Below are 17,464 nucleotides of genomic sequence, written 5' to 3'. Positions count from 1 at the left end.
TTGATGAACGTTAGTCTGTCCACATTGTCACTGGACAGACGCATGCGCTTATCTGTCAGCACACACCCAGCAGCACTGAAGACACGTTCAGAGACAACGCTGGCAGCTGGACACGACAAAATTTCCAAGGCGTAAGTGGAGAGCTCTGGCCATTTTTCAAGATTTGAAGCCCAAAATGAGCAAGGCTCCATTTGCAAAGTCATGGCATCGATGTTCATTTGGAGATACTCCTTTATCATCCTCTCCAGCCGTTGACTATGTGTCAGACTTCTTGTCTCTGGTGGCCTGGCAAAGGATAGTCTAAAAAAATTATGAAAAGATTCAATAAAATTGCTGCTACCAGCACCAGATACGGTGCTACTGGTACGGGTAGACTGTTGAAGATGACGAGACCGTCCCATGTTTGTCAAGTTACAACTGGGAGATTCACTCCCTGCACCATGGTTGTTTGGTGGAAAAGCCGAGCTAAGATCGAGTAACAGCTTCTGCTGATACTCCTGCATACGTGCGTCCCTTTCTATGGCTGGAATTATGTCACAAATTTGGACTTGTACCGGGGATCTAATAGTGTGGCAAGCCAGTACTCATCATCACTTCTAATTTTGACAATACGAGGATCATGTTGGAGGTAGTGCAGCAAGAAGGCGCTCATGTGTCTTGCGCAGCCATGCGGACCAAGTCCACGCTGTGTTTGTGGCATAGAGGTGCTAACCGTTCTTTCTTCCTCTGACATCTCCCCCCAACCTCTTTCAACAGAAATTTGACCAAGGTCTCCCTCATCCGCTGAGTCTTCCATGTTCATGGACAGTTCGTCCTCCATTTCTTCATGATGTCCTGCACCTTCCTCAACATTTCACCTGCTACTATGCGCCCTTGTTGATCCCTGTCCCCCATGGTCCCATGCCTGCCGCGTTGGTGATGATGAACGTCTGGACCTTGGTGATGTTGTTGTCTCTTACACATATGAATCTTCCTGTAGTTCCTCCCCTTCCTGTTGTCCCACCCCCTGAATCCGAATAGTGTTTAGCGTGTGCTCCAGCATGTAAATGACTGGAATTGTCATGGTGATAATGGCATTGTCAGCGCTAAACATATTCGTCGCCATGTCGAAACTGTGCAGAAGGGTGCATAGATCCTTGATCTGAGACCACTCCATCAGGGTGATCTGCCCCACCTCTGCATCTCGTTGGCCCAGGCTATATGCCATGACGTATTGCACCAGGGCTCGACGGTGCTGCCACAGTCGCTGTAACATGTGGAGAGTCGAATTACAGCGTGTCAGCACATCGCATTTCAGGCGATGAACCGGCAGGCCGAAAGACTTCTGGAACGATGCAAGTCGCTCAGCAGCGGTGGTTGAATGGTGGAAGTGAGCAGACAGTTTTCGTGCCCTGTTCAGAAGGCCATCTAGGCTGGGATAGTGTGTTAAAAATTGCTGGACAACAAGGTTCAACACATGAGCCATATAAGGCACGTGTGTCACCTTGCCCAGGCGAAGGGCCGCACCCAGGTTTGCAACATTGTCGCACACGGCCTTACCAGGCTGCAGGTTGAGTGGAGACAACCATTTATTAAACTCAGTCTCCAGAACTCCCCACAACTCAGCTGCTGTGTGACTCTTATTTCCAAGACATTTCAAGCTAAAGACCGCCTGATGCCGTTGCGCTCTGCTGCCAGCATAGCAATGAGGGGTGCGTGATTCCTTCTGTGCAGTTACAATGCTGGTGGTCTGACCAGGCAGGCATGGGGTGGAGGTGCAGGACCCAGATGAGGTGGAGGAGGCAGAAGCAGTGGCGGAACTTGGACAGACAGAGGATTGACACACAAGTTGTAGGGACGGCAAGACTTGTGCAGCAGACCCTTCACCATCTATCACCATAGTTACCCAGTGTCCAGTCAGCGACATGTAATGTCCCTGTCCATGCTTACTGATCCAAGTATCGGTGGTGAAATGCACCCGTTCACACACAGAGTTTCTCAAGGAAGCGGTGATGTTGTGTGCGACATGCTGGTGTAGCGCAGGCACACATTTCTTAGAGAAGTAGTGGTGACTGGGCATCTGGTACTAAGGCACAGCAACAGACATAAGGTCTCTAAAATCCTTAGTGTCCACCAGGTGGAAAGGCAGCATTTCGGTAGCCAAGAGCTTACAGAGGGATAAAGTCAACCTCTTAGCTTTGTCATGGGTCACAGGAAATGGCCTTTTATTTGTCCACATCTGAGGGACAGAGATCTGGCTGCTGTGTGTAGACGGTGGTGAGTAGGGTGTCCGTGAAAAAATGCAGGTTTGTGAGGAAAGTGCAGGCGTAGATATGATGTTGCCTTCATCCAACGTTGATGCTATTGATGTCTGAGAGAGCTCTACACACGCACTTGTTTCCCCTTCCAAACCAAATGATGACCTACCAAGCAAAGTGCCTGTTGCGGTTACAGTGGTGGAAGTTGTGCGTGGAAAACCAGGTGTGACAGCTGTCCCCACAGTCCTAGAAGATAAAGAGCGTGCGGATGCACTTGAAGGGGCAGGTGGTGGATGGTTCGCTCCGCTAGACCGCATTGCAGTACGGGGAGCTCCCCACTGGGACATATGATATTTATTCATGTGACGATTCATGGAAGAAGTTGTCAAACTCCTGAGGTTTTGCCCTCTACTAACAGAATCATGACAAATTTTACATATCACATGATTTGGGTGATCTTTTTCTATGTCAAAAAAGGTCCATGCTAGGCAAGGCCTAGAGGGCATGCGACCTGCTGAGCCCCCCTAACTAGTGCTCAGAAGCAGAGTGGTGGCTGAGGATGCAGTTGTAGACGTGCTACCAGTACTACTCCTCTGTCCAGGAAGGCGCAAGGTAACTTCGTCGTCAGTAGCATCCTCCTCTACCGCCTCTGTTGACCTCCTTGAGTGCCTGACTGTGGGTTGACAGTAGGTGGGATCTAGAACTTCCTCATCAAGCATTGTGTTTGCACTCCCCTCACACTCAGACCGAGCCTCTTCATGATGTGAACCAATATTTAAGTTGTCATCCCAATCTGGTATCTGCGTCTCATCGTCATCAGTATGTTCCTCATTGTCTATAACAACAGGTGTTACAGTTTGTGAATAAGGGTCAACATTATGCTCAGAAACCTGGTCCTCACGGCCTGAAACAGAGTCACAAAGGTTCTGGGCATCACTGCAGACCATTTCCTTGTCTGTACTCACTGTAGCTTGGGAGCAGACCTCTGATTCCCAGGCTATAGTGTGACTGAACAGCTCTGCAGACTCAGCCATCTCAGTTCCACCATACTGTGCAGGGCGGATGGAGACTTCAGAGCTGGGAGAAAGCAAGTGTGATTGGGATGACAACTCAGAGGACTGGTGTTTTTTGGATGCAGTAGTTGAGGTGGCGGAGAGGGCACTTGTTGGACCACTTGAGATCCATTCAAGCATTTTCTTTTTTTGACCATCATCTACCTTTGTTCCAGTTGTTCGTGTCCGTAAAAAAGGGAGCATATCAAATTGTCCACGGTAAGTAGTAGACATCTTATTTTTGCTGGAAGATGGTCTATCTTCAGCAGATGTTAATGGAGCTTTGCCACCTTCCCCACGGACAAACCCTTTTTTTCCTTTTCCAATACGCCTCTTCCCCTTTCCACCAGCATCTGTCATTTTGCCACTCATTTTGATTGTGACAAGATTGTGCACTTAAAATGTGGTAGTAAAAATTGAGGGTTAGTGTAGATTGCAGCGGTGGTCTATCTTTATTAACAGCAGAATAAACAACAATAACTATCCATGACAATGCAACTACAGCCTTTAAACTGACATCATAGTTTGCTAGTATAATGGCTTAGTAACAATGAGTTTGAGTGTGCAATGCAGAGGTGCTGCAAATAGACTTGCACTAGTGAGACACTAATGGAAGTCCAACAGCCACTTTTAGGATGCCACTAAGTTTACTCAGTGTTTGCTAGTATAATGGCTTAGTAACAATGAGCTTGAGTGTGCAAAGGGCAGGAGGGTACAGTGGCAGGGTTGTGGATCAGTGTACAGGAAAGGAAGCCTCACTTTCTATCCCTCCTAATGGGGAAATGCAGCGAGGAAGTCCCTGACCTTAGCTACACAGACGCTGTTATCTGTAGCTGTTAAAATCTGTTTACACGGACCTGACTGTCACCTATGGCTCTGAGCCTGCTGTTATTAGCCCTTACAAGGGCTAGTAGAAACTTCTATCCCTATTCTGTATAGCGCTGTATGTAGAGCATACACAGCAGTATCGGAGACAGGAGCTACGCCAGCGGTGACTGACACCCAGACGCAGAAGAGATAATGGCGTCCGGACGGGCAGATACCCGTTTTTATAATGCAGGGACATGTGACATGGACATCCTATCACACATGCCGTTGCTTCTCTGGCTAAAAGTCCACTTAGCTGTGTGTCTGGGATTGGCTGACATGCTGGCCCGCCCCACTACACGCGCACGCTTATGGAAGGAAGACAAGGAAAAAAAAAAAAAAAGGTGATCGCCATTATCCCAGCAGCAGTGATCTGAATGCGCTGTTCCCGCACACTATACGCTGAAATTTCATAATAGTGTGAGTCACAGAGTGACTTACACTATTACAGCGGAAAGCCAGCTAAGTAATTTGCTTGGCTTTTTGCTGCTAGAACCGTTCTCGAACGTAACTAGAACTATCGAGCTTTAGCAAAAAGCTCGAGTTCTAGTTTGATCTAGAACAGCCCCCAAAAATCACTCAAACCGCGAACTGGAGAACCACGAACCGCGCTCAACTCTACTAAAGAACTAAAATCTAATGGCCACTACTCCCTATTGTTTCTCTTGGATCTCTCAGACGCTTTTGATACTGTGGATCACCAACTCCTCCTCACCATGCTCTGCTCTATCGGCCTCAAGTATACTGTATGTATAGTGGTGCAAAAATAAATAATAAATAAATAAAAAGGCATAGTGTCCACCATATTATGATACCTAGCACAGATAAAAGATACAGCTACAGGCTGCAACACCCAACTGTATATCAAAATAAGAGGGACCCCACGCATTTTTTTAAAAAAAAAAATTTAAATTAATAATTTTATGAAACCGCATGCAGTCGTCCCCAATTTTGATACCCAGCCATGATAAAGCCAGCAACTGGGGGCTGGCATTCTCAGGCTGGGGAAGCTCATGATTATTGGGCCCCCCAGCCTAAAAATATCAGCCTGCAGCTGCCCAGGATTGTTGCATCCATTAAATGTGACAATCCTGGCACTTTCCTCAGCTCATCCAATTGCCCTGGTGCGGTGGCAATCTGGGTAAAAAGGGGTTAATAACAGCTCACAGCTTCCACTAAGCCCTAGATTAGTAATGGGAGGCATCTATGAAACCACTCATTACTAATTTGTAAGTAAAAAGAAATAAACATACACATTTATTTGAAATAGAAAAATTTAAAAAACACACTTTCACTCATTTAACTACAAACACCCAGGACCGACGTAATCCTCAAAAAAAGGATTGTTACCTCCATCTCAGTGATTTTTATTTATAGAAATTCTCTCAAACCGAATTTAACTAGTGTGTTTTCCCGAAAATAAGACGTATCCCAAAAATAAGCCCTTGCATGATTTTACAGGATTTTTGGAGTATGCCTGAAATATAAATGTCGCGGGCGGAGGAGGGGACGCTGCGCTCTCCCAGTGCTCGGGTCCGGCTGCTGCTGCTCGGTGGTGGCTCGAGCGGTGGACCGGATCCCGGGGACTCGAGCGGCGCTCCTCGCCCGTGAGTGAAAAGGGGGATGATTGGTTGTGGGGGTTTTGATTATGGATATTGTCCGTGACGCCACCCGCGGTTGTGGTGATTTTGGTGACACCACCGCTGCTCTGAACGGGGATCCCGGGAGGGGTGACAGGGAACAGCTGAGTTGTTATTTCTCCCCTCCATGGGCAGGGGGTTGGCTGTCCCGGGGCCCGGTGATGGGGTAGGTAGGGATGATGGCAGGCGGGTTGCGGGACCTGGTGAGGTGCAGGGTCGCAGGGGCAGCGCTGTGCCGTACGGCACGGGGGTACTCACTCAGCCTGAGACGATGACACAGTTCTCGGTACAACACACGGCTGGATGGACGGGTCCCCCAGACGGCTGCGGTTGCTTCTTCCCCGTAGGTTAGTGGTGACTGCCTCTCCCTGCACCTATGTTCTATGTTGATTCCGATGGGTTCCCACCGGTAACCCGCTCCCCGACTTGGATGTGGGCCGGAGGAGCCCCTTTTGCCCGCTGGCGCTGGCCCTGGGAAACGGTTGCCCTTGGCGGTGGCGGTGTCTCCCCTTCACGGTTGGACAGTTGCCTTGTCGGGACTTGACTGTTTGGAAACCCAGGAGGTCCCCTTCACTAACGGATTCGGAACTTCACGGTGACTTCTAGCCTTGCCGGGGTCCGAAAAGCCCCTTCCAATGGTGCTGGCTTCTCCTTGTGTACCGGTCCGGTACTGCCGGGCCACCGCCCGTCCACGGTCCTTACGGCAAACTCCGATAGGCCACTCCTGCAGACGGTCACCACCGTCTGCCAACCTTGCTGCTCCGTCCGGGCCACACACCCGGACTCACTTCAGTCTGCTCTCTTGCCACTTCACTACTGCTCACTTTCCCTCCTTCCACTTTCACTGTCAAAACTAAACTGCTGCTTTTCCCTCCTCCAGGACTGTGAACTCCTTGGTGGGTGGAGACCAACTGCCTAACTTCACCCCCTGGTGTGGACATCAGCCCCTGGGGGAGGCAACAAGGATTTTGTGTCTGGCTTAGATGTGCCTAACCAGGGTGTAGGGTGTGGTGGTGTAGTTACCTGTGGCCCCTGGCTTGTCCAGGGCGCCACATAAACCCTACTCTAAAAAAAAGCCCTAGTTACAGTCATTGCTGGTTTTTTAGTTCGAGTCAAACTTCACAATTTCTCTGGACCCCACTGTCTTAGGGGCTGCAGCATTTGTATTCCGAGATTTTGATTGTTTAAGGACCTTTGACTTCACAGTCATGTGACCACAGGTCTCTTAATTGCAGGAGTCTAAAACAACTGAACAGAAGACAGGCTGTACGCAGGGCTGGCATTAGAGGATCACAGAGCAAACTGGCCAATTTTACTGGGACCCCATTCTCCTAGGGGCTCCAGGGTTTTTATCCTGATGATAACTAGAGTTGAGCACGGTTCGCGGTTCGCGGTTCTCCAGTTCGCGGTTCGAGTGATTTTGGGGGCTGTTCTAGATCGAACTAGAACTCGAGCTTTTTTGCTAAAATTCGATAGTTCTAGATACGTTCGAGAACGGTTCTAGCAGCAAAAAGCAGGGCTTTTTACAGCTACAGTGTGCAGGAGCCATCGCCGGCAGCCTGCCAGAAGCTGGTAACCAAGATAAACATCGGGTATCCAAGCAAAGCGCTTTGGTTAGTAACCCGATGTTTATCCTAGTTACGTGCAGGAAGCCCACACTTCCCCGCTCAGCTCGCTCCACCCCCTCCTGCCCGCGGCATGTACACACGTACACACACACACACACACACACACTCTGCACACACGGCCCCGCTCGGCTTACCTGCGGTGATGAAGTCCCACCATCCCGACCTCAGCGCTGTCACTGTCCTCCATGGCCGCCGCTTGTCACATCACCTTCTCTCGCTTACGACCCGAGACTGACTAGCGGTGACGTCACGGGCCTCTCGCTATACTTGGCAACGCAGGTAATGTACCTCGCTCCTGACAGCAGCACTTGTCATGCCCTGCAGTGACCTGGGCTGACCCATTGATGTTAGCTCAGGTCACTGCATTGCTCTCCCAGCCAATGGGGAACATTCTGCTCTTCATTGACTGGGACAGTGTGGATCGTCATGGCAACCCCTTGGATTACACCAGACCTGGATTTGTTTTTCTTTCTAATAAATTGGTTAAAGAGGGAGTGTTTTGGGGAGTGTTTTTTCAAATAAAAATGTGTTTGTCGTCTATTTTTTTTTATTACTGACTGGGTTGGTGATGTCGGGTATCTGATAGACGCCTGACCTCACCAACCCCAGGGCTTGATGCCAGGTGACATTACACATCTGGTATTAACCCCATATATTACCCCGTGTGCCACCGCACCAGGGTGCGGGATGAGCTGGGGCGAAGCACCAGGATTGGCACATCTAATGGATGCGCCACTTCTGGGGCGGCTGCGGCCTGCTATTTTTAGGCTGGGGAGAGTCCAATAACCATGGACCTCCCTAGTCTGAGAATATCAGACCTCAGCTGTCTGCTTTACCTTGTGGTGATCCAATTTTGGGGGGACCCCTACGTGTTTTTTTTTTAATTATTTATTTAATTTAAAATAACAGCGTGGGGTGTCCTCAGTTTTGGATTACCAGCCAAGGTGAGGTTGCCAGCTGTGGTCTGCAGGCTGCAGCCGTCTGCTTTACCCTAGCTGGCTACAAAAATAGGGGGAACCCTACGTCATTTTTTTTTTTTCATTTTTTTGGCTAAATACAAAGCTAAGCACCCCTTAGTGCCACATGAAAGGCACCAAAGGGTGCAAAATTACAAAATGTAGGAGAGTGGGACATTATGTGTCTTTCTGCCATTATAATGACAGAAAAGACTGATATGAAGTGCACAAGCACAAGAAAATCACCAGAGCGCTCTACGCTGTGAAAAGCAGTAGAAAATGGCACTGGAGTGAACATGTGACCGCCTCATGTAGGATGAAGCTATGGATCCTGGGTAAATTTATGCATTTACCCTCCTTCAGTTTTTTTGCAGTACACAAAAAAAAACGGAAGGCACACGGATGACAAACAGATGACATACGGACCGTCTACGAAATGGAAACGGATGCCACACGGATGCACCCGTGAAAAAAAACGGACTGTTTATTTGCAGACCGCAAAAATGGATCGGTCGTGTTAATGTAGCCTTATTCTGATCTGCCGTTTATAAACAGCAGGCAGAAATAAGTGAATAACGCCCCCCGCGTCAGAAAATCTCCGGGGTTTCAGGGCTAGCTGAGACCCTGGAGATCATGATTCAGGACGGTTTTTCCGGTCCCCGCTCACGTGATCACAGGTATACACCGTACACCGATGATCACGTTACAGTAAATGACAGCGGCGGTAAAAAAATTTTTATCTCCCATTTGGCATGAACAAACACTTCTCCACTTCTTCTCCACTTCTTCTCCACTTCTCCACTTCTTCTCCACTTTTCTCCACTTTTTCTCCATTTTTTTCTCCATTTTTTTCTCCACTTTTTCTCCACCTTTTCTCCACTTTTTCTCTATTTTTTCTCCACTTTTTCTACATTTTTTTCTCCACTTTTTCTCCACTTTTTCTCTATTTTTTCTCCACTTTTTCTCTATTTTTTCTCCACTTTTTCTCCACTTTTTCTCCACTTTTTCTCCACTTTTTCTCCACTTGTTCTCCATTTTTTCTCCACTTTTTCTCCATTTTTTTCTCCATTTTTTCTCCACTTTTTCTCCACTTCTCCACTTTTTCTCCACTTTTTCTCCATTTTTTCTCCATTTCTTCTCCACTTCTTCTTCACTTTTTCTCCACTTTTTCTCCACCTTTTCTCCACATTTTCTCCATTTTTTCTCCACTTTTTCTCCACTTTTTCTCCATTTTTTTCCCACTTTTTCTCCACTTTTTCTCCATTTTTTCTCCACTTTATCTCCACTTTTTCTCCACTTTTTCTCCACTTTTTCTCCACTTCTTCTCCACTTCTTCTCCACTTCTTCTCCACTTTTTCTCCACCTTTTCTCCACTTTTTCTCCATTTTTTCTCCTCTTTTTCTACATTTTTTCTCCACTTTATCTCCACTTTTTCTCCACTTTTTCTCCATTTTTTCTCCACTTTTTCTCCACTTTTTCTCCATTTTTTCTCCACTTTTTCTCCACTTTTTCTCCAATTTTACTCAATTTTTTCTCCGCTTTTTCTCCACTTTTTCTCCATTTTTTCTCCACTTTTTCTCCATTTTTTCTCCACTTTTTCTCCATTTTTTCTCCACTTTTTCTCCACTTTTTCTCCATTTTTTCTCCATTTTTTCTCCACTTTTTCTCCACTTTTTCTCCATTTCTTTCTCCATTTTTTTCTCCACTTTTTTTCCACTTTTTCTCCATTTTTTCTCCGTTCTTTTTCTATGGTTGGTCTACCCATTAGCTCTGCCATGCATAGTGTAGCTCTACACCTACTGCACATGTTACTTTATGATTGACATCTCTTTCGTACCAGAGCTGTCTAAGTCTACTCTGACCCCATATTTGTCATTACTATATTGTCCTTGTACTGTATTATGACATTTGTATCATGTGTTTCATTTCTTGCTATGTTGCAATTTTTTTGCTGCATCCCAATTGTACCTCTACATTGTTCGAGTTTATGTTATTGTTCTCTCACTCTTATGTGATACTGATTATTGTCATTTTTCATGATTACATGCAGATAAGTCCAATCTGACGAAGGCTCAGGCCGAAACGTCATTTGTAACTTGTTTTGGACAAAAACATATATGCTTATGAAAATTTTTTTTTTCTTAATACGGACCAATAAAGAGTGATTTTGCATTACTATCCGTTGTGACTTACTGACTTAGTCTGGGAGATTTAGAGTGCCGAGGTTACTCACTAATTTTATCTATTATTACCTCTGAGCACCTATATACCAGTGAGCAGAGCTTCCTCTACAGTAGTTCTCCTGATTAGGCATGCCCTTACCTCATGAGCAGGGCATTGCAGCTTTGGTAGCAACCATTACGACATGAACTCTGCTGCTGTGGACCCGGGGAGAGTGAGTGCAGATTCATTGCACCCACACTCCTCACATGAAGGGTCCGCACTCCTAGAAAATGGGGGATACGTTCCCTGAGTGTCTCCCCCCCATATTCTAGACGTCCAGAGTCGTCGTGGGACCCCTTTATTTTTTTTCTTACAATAAATTGGTGAAAGAGGAAATGTTTTAGGGACTGTTTTTTCAAATAAATTTCTTTTGTCGATTTTTTTTTTTGTTAGTATTGACAGTTTATGATGTTGGGTATCTAATAGACGCCATGACATCACAAACTGCTGGGCTTGATCTCAGGTGACTTTACAGCTAGTATCAACCCGATTTATTACCCCGTTTGCCACTGCACCAGGGCACGGGATGAGCTGGGGTGAAGCGCCAGGATTTGTGCATCTAGTGGATGCTATTTTTAGGCTGTGAAGGCCCAATAACTATGGACCTTCCCACCCTGAGAATACCAGACCACAGCGGTCCGCTTTACCTTGGCTGGTGATCCAATTTGGGGGGGACTCTACTTTTATTGTGTAATTATTAATATTTATAAAATAATTATAAAAAAGAGCCTGAGGGGACCTCCACATTGGATCCCCACCCACGGTAAAGCTGCCAGCTGTGGTTTTCAGGCTACAGCCGTCTGCTTTACCCTAGCTGGCTATCAAAAAACTTTTTTTAACTATTTTTTAAATGGAAAAAATTAATGGGCTTCCCTGTATTTTGATTGCCAACCAAGGTAACAGCAGGCAGATGGGGGTGGCAACCCATAGCTGTCTGCTTTATCTGCGCTGAGAATCAAAAATACCGCGGAGCGCTACGTCATTTTTTTAAAGATTTATTTTTACAGCACTGTGATGTCCAGCAATCAAGATACAGGGAAGCCCATTTTGTTTTTAGTTATTTAAATAAATAATTTAAAAAAATATATATGGGCTCCCGCTGCATTTTTTTGTATTGCTAGCTAAGGGTAATCCAAGCAGCTACTGGCTGCTAACCCCCACTGCTTGGTGTTACCTTCACTGGCAATGTAAAATCCAGGGAAGCATTTTTTATTTTTTTTGCCAAAAAACTACAAAAAAAAGGACGTAAGCTTCGCCATATTTTTGTATGCTAGCCAGATATAGCAGGCAGGTGCTGGAAGAGTTGGATACAGCACCAGAAGATGGCGCTTCTATGAAAATGCCATTTTCTGAGGTGGCTGCAGACTGCAATTCGCAGCAGTGGGGCCCAGAAAGCTCAAGCCAACCTGTGCTGCGGATTCCAATCCCCAGCTGCCTAGTTGTACCTGGCTGGACACAAAAATGTGGCGAAGCCTACGTCATTTGTTTTCTAATTATTTCATGAAATTCATGAAATAATAAAAAAAGGGCTTCCCTTCATTCTTGGTTCCCAGCCGGGTACAAATAGGCAACTGGGGGTTGGGGGCAGCCCGTACCTGCCTGCTGTACCTGGCTAACATACAAAAATATGGCGAAGCCCACATAATTTTTTCAGGGGGCAAAAAACTTCTGCATACAGTCCTGGATGGAGTATGCTGAGCCTTGTAGTTCTGCAGCTGCTGTCTGTCTGTATGGAGAAGGAGTCTGTATGCCCCCCAGCCTAAAAATATCAGCCTGTAGCTGCCCAGGATTGTTGCATCCATTAAATGTAACAATCCTGGCACTTTCCTCAGCTCATCCAATTGCCCTGGTGCGGTGGCAATCTGGGTAAAAAGGGGTTAATAACAGCTCACAGCTTCCACTAAGCCCTAGATTAGTAATGGGAGGCATCTATGAAACCACTCATTACTAATTTGTAAGTAAAAAGAAATAAACATACACATTTATTTGAAATAGAAAAATTTAAAAAACACACTTTCACTCATTTAACTACAAACACCCAGGACCGACGTAATCCTCAAAAAAAGGATTGTTACCTCCATCTCAGTGATTTTTATTTATAGAGGTTCTCTCAAACCGAATTTAACTAGTGTGTTTTCCCGAAAATAAGACGTATCCCAAAAATATGCCCTTGCATGATTTTACAGGATTTTTGGAGTATGCCTGAAATATAAATGTCGCGGGCGGAGGAGGGGACGCTGCGCTCTCCCACTGCTCGGGTCCGGCTGCCGCTGCTGCTGCGGCCGCTGCTGCTGCTCGGTGGTGGCTCGAGCGGTGGACCGGATCCCGGGGACTCGAGCGGCGCTCCTCGCCCGTGAGTGAAAAGGGGGATGATTGGTTGTTGGGGTTTTGATTATGGATATTGTCCGTGACGCCACCCACAGTTGTGGTGATTTTGGTGACACCACCGCTGCTTTAAACAGGGATCCCGGGAGCGGTGACAGGGAGCAGCTGAGTTGTTATTTCTCCCCTCCGTGGGCAGGGGGTTGGCTGTCCCGGGGCCCGGTGATGGGGTAGGAAGGGATGAAGGCAGGCGGGTTGCGGGACCTGGTGAGGTGCAGGGTCGCAGGGGCAGCGCTGTGCCGTACGGCACGGGGGTACTCACTCAGCCTGAGACGATGAAACAGTTCTCGGTACAACACACGGCTGGATGGACGGGTCCCCCAGGCGGCTGCGGTTGCTTCTTCCCCGTAGGTTAGTGGTGACTGTCTCTCTCTGCACCTATGTTCTATGTTGATTCCGATGGGTTCCCACCGGTAACCCGCTCCCCGACTTGGATGTGGGCCGGAGGAGCCCCTTTTTTCCCGCAGTCGCTGGCCCTGGGAAACGGTTGCCCTTGGCGGTGGCGGTACCTCCCCTTCACGGTTGGATGGTTGCCTTTTGTCGGGACTTAACTGTTTGGAAACCCAGGAGGTCCCCTTCACTAATGGATTCGGCAAATTCACGGCGACTCCTAGCCTTGCCGGGGTCCGAAAAGCCCCTGCCAATGGTGCTGGCTTCTCCTTGTGTACCGGTCCGGTACCGCCGGGCCACCGCCCGTCCACGGTCCTTACGGCAAACTCCGATAGGCCACTCCTGCAGACGGTCACCACCGTCTGCCAACCTTGCTGCTCCGTCCGGGCCACACACCCGGACTCACTTCGGTCTGCTCTCTTGCCACTTCACTACTGCTCACTTTCCCTCCTTCCACTTTCACTGTCAAAACTAAACTGCTGCTTTTCCCTCCTCCAGGACTGTGAACTCCTTGGTGGGTGGAGACCAACCGCCGGTCTCCACCCCCTGGTGTGGACATCAGCCCCTGGGGGAGGCAACAAGGGTTTTGTGTCTGGCTTAAATGTGCATAACCGGGGTGTAGGGTGTGGTGGTGTAGTTACCTGTGGCCCCTGGCTTGTCCAGGGCGCCACATTCCCCCTTAGCAAAATGCAGACCGTCCGCGGGCTGCCCATCCATCACCGGTTTTATTTTCACCAACTGAAAAAGACATAAATAACGGTAACAGACATACAATTAAAATAACATCTTCCCACATCGGGAGGTACTCTTACTTAAACGTTGCAACGGTAAACGGTTACGGCTTCCGCTCTCTCCCACCCAAGCAACCTGGCTTTGATGCTGCCCCTAAGCAAACAGGCAGCACCCCTTGACCCCAGTCCTGCACAAGTTGCCCGAGCGGGTTCTGTCCTTTTCAGGGGACCCACGTCCATGGGGAACCCCTGAAACCCCCAGAGGATTGACACCGGTTCCGGTGGTGGCTGGGCCCCAGCCTACTCCACTGCGAGCCCTTCCTCCAATCTGCCTCTCCGGAGGCGGTAACGGTGGAAGCTGCAACAACATAATTATTTACAGGCGGCAAGTTTGTGGTTGCCTTGCAAGTTCACAGGCATGTTCATAGTAGTTTCTATGTAAAGTGGTGAAGGGGGGTCCCAACGGGGACCAGCTGCCGGCTACGACCGGTTCCAAATCAAGGCTTGTCAATCAGGTAAATCTTTGGTTTAATCATTTACTTATCATTCTTTTAAACGGTACTTGCAACACACACACACAATTTTTCCCCTTTAAAGAACAGTTTCCCTGTACCTAAGTGGGGGTCTACCTAGGTTGGGCCGAGTGGACCTCCGAGGTCCGGTGTCAGTGGTCATCACTCATACACACTCATACAGTGCTCCATCACATTGGTTCCTAGCACTATCTTCGAGTTATGATCACTGGGTTCATTCATTATCACAATCATACCCTGATGTTGCAGTTCAGCTCGCCCCACAGTCATGGGCACTTGTTTGTATCCCACTTGGGTCAATGGGAGTCCATCAGCAGCAATCAGTGTTATACTAGCATCTGGGGGAGCCAGCTCGTCGGTCCCCCAATACCGTTGATACAATGTGTATGGTATGGTGGTTACCTGTGATCCAGTGTCCAGGAGAGCCATCACCGGTATGCCGTCCACAGCCACGGGGATGATGGGTCGGGCCCTGATGTATCGGTCCCGCCAGTCTGGGGGGCCATGGGGTTCTACTCCTGAGGATTGGCCCGTGGCCCCAGGGGTTGATCGTTTAACGCACACCGTCGGGAGTAGTGGCCGGGTTTGCTGCACCTGTAACAAATCGGGGGTCCATACCGTGAGTCATTGGTTCTTCTCCGCTGCATCCAGGGGACGTCCTCAGGACGGTCGGCGAGCTGTATCTTTGCCGGAGGCTGGGATCTGGTCTGAGGCTGGAGTGCGGCGAGGATCTTGGCGAGGTCTCCATCCATGCAGCGGACCTGGGCAGCCAGTTCTTCCATCGTACTGCTTGGAGCTGTAGGTACTGGAGATGCTGGTAGGGCAGGGGCCACCACGACGGGGGCCGTCTCAACTGGCCACGGGGCTGGTTCAAAGACTTCCGAAGCTGGGGGTTGCAGAGCTTTAATGGCCCGTTCCTTTAACACAGCAAAGTCCACATCAGGGTGTTCTAGAGCCCACATCCGGAGTTGTTTGCGATCCTCGGAGGACCTCATCCCCTGCACAAATTGCTCTACTAACATTTTGTTGCTGTCCGCCTCATTGATGGTGTCCACCCGCTTCAGTGTGCGGAGGGCGGTTTGCAGATGTAAAGCGTAGTCCCGAATGCTGTCCACAGGCCGTTGCCGACATTGGTAAAACTGCATCCTCAGCTCGGCTTCGGTACGGGTCTCAAAGGCAGTCTGTAGTTTCTCAAAGATGGTGGCTACAGAGAACCGGTCCCCCTCGGCCCAGGTCTCCGCCTCCTGCTCAGCTGCGCCGGTTAGCTGCCCCAGCACTACCGCTGCACGTTGCTTATCAGTCAGGGGGTACAATTCTAGGAGCGGGCTAAGCTTCTTCCGGAAGACCTGTAACGCATCAGGTTTCCCGTCGTACTGCGGCAGCCAGGTAGCTCCGGGCACATAGGGCAAGGAGAACGGCATCACCTGAGCGAGAGCTGGGACCGCGCGGCACCCCCCTGCCAGCGCGGGCCGGGACCTGGGCAGGCCCATTCCCATCCACGGGTGCCACTGCGGCTGCGACCGCCGCTCCTCCAGCAGCTCCGTCGGGGCGCAGACATCTTGTTTCCGTCCCCATTAGCCTCTTTCTGGCTCCTCCTCTACGGGGGCGGGGGTTTTGGCCATCGCGCCTCCACTACTCGAGGAGACGCTCGAGGGGGAACTTTTCACACCAAAGATGGCGGCTTCTGAAATTTTTCGGCCGCGGACACCGCCGGCGGGTAACAAGGCGCACCTCTACCAGACAGCAGAGCGGTAAGATCCTGTTCGTGACGCCAAGTTGTCGCGGGGCGGAGGAGGGAACGCTGCGCTCTCCCACTGCTCGGGTCCGGCTGCCGCTGCTGCTGCGGCCGCTGCTGCTGCTCGGTGGTGGCTCGAGCGGGTGGACCGGATCCCAGGGACTCGAGCGGCGCTCCTCGCCCGTGAGTGAAAAGGGGGATGATTGGTTGTGGGGGTTTTGATTATGGATATTGTCCGTGACGCCACCCGCGGTTGTGGTGATTTTGGTGACACCACCGCTGCTCTGAACGGGGATCCCGGGGAGCGGTGACAGGGAGCAGCTGAGTTGTTATTTCTCCCCTCCGTGGGCAGAGGGTTGGCTGTCCCGGGGGCCGGTGATGGGGTAGGTAGGGATGATGGCAGGCGGGTTGCGGGACCTGGTGAGGTGCAGGGTTGCAGGGGCAGCGCTGTGCCGTACGGCACGGGGGTACTCACTCAGCCTGAGACGATGACACAGTTCTCGGTACAACACACGGCTGGATGGACGGGTCCCCCAGACGGCTGCGGTTGCTTCTTCCCCGTAGGTTAGTGGTGACTGTCTCTCCTTGCACCTATGTTCTATGTTGATTCTGATGGGTTCCCACCGGTAACCCGCTCCCCGACTTGGATGTGGGCCGGAGGAGCCCCTTTTTTCCAGCAGGCGCTGGCCCTGGGAAACGGTTGCCCTTGGCGGTGGCGGTGTCTCCCCTTCATGGTTGGACGGTTGCCTTGTCGGGACTTGACTGTTTGGAAACCCAGGAGGTCCCCTTCACTAACGGATTCAGAAATTCACGGTGACTCCTAGCCTTGCCGGGGTCCGAAAAGCCCCTTCCAATGGTGCTGGCTTCTCCTTGTGTACCGGTCCGGTACCGCCGGGCCACCGCCCGTCCATGGTCCTTACGGCAAACTCCGATAGGCCACTCCTGCAGACGGTCACCACCGTCTGCCAACCTTGCTGCTCCGTCCGGGCCACACACCCGGACTCACTTCGGTCTGCTCTCTTGCCACTTCACTACTGCTCACTTTCCCTCCTTTCACTTTCACTGTCAAAACTAAACTGCTGCTTTTCCC

This window comes from Anomaloglossus baeobatrachus, chromosome 4 (genome assembly GCF_048569485.1).
Source record: "Anomaloglossus baeobatrachus isolate aAnoBae1 chromosome 4, aAnoBae1.hap1, whole genome shotgun sequence".
Taxonomy (NCBI): Eukaryota; Metazoa; Chordata; class Amphibia; order Anura; family Aromobatidae; genus Anomaloglossus; species Anomaloglossus baeobatrachus.
Note: the sequence above shows the minus strand (reverse complement) of the source record.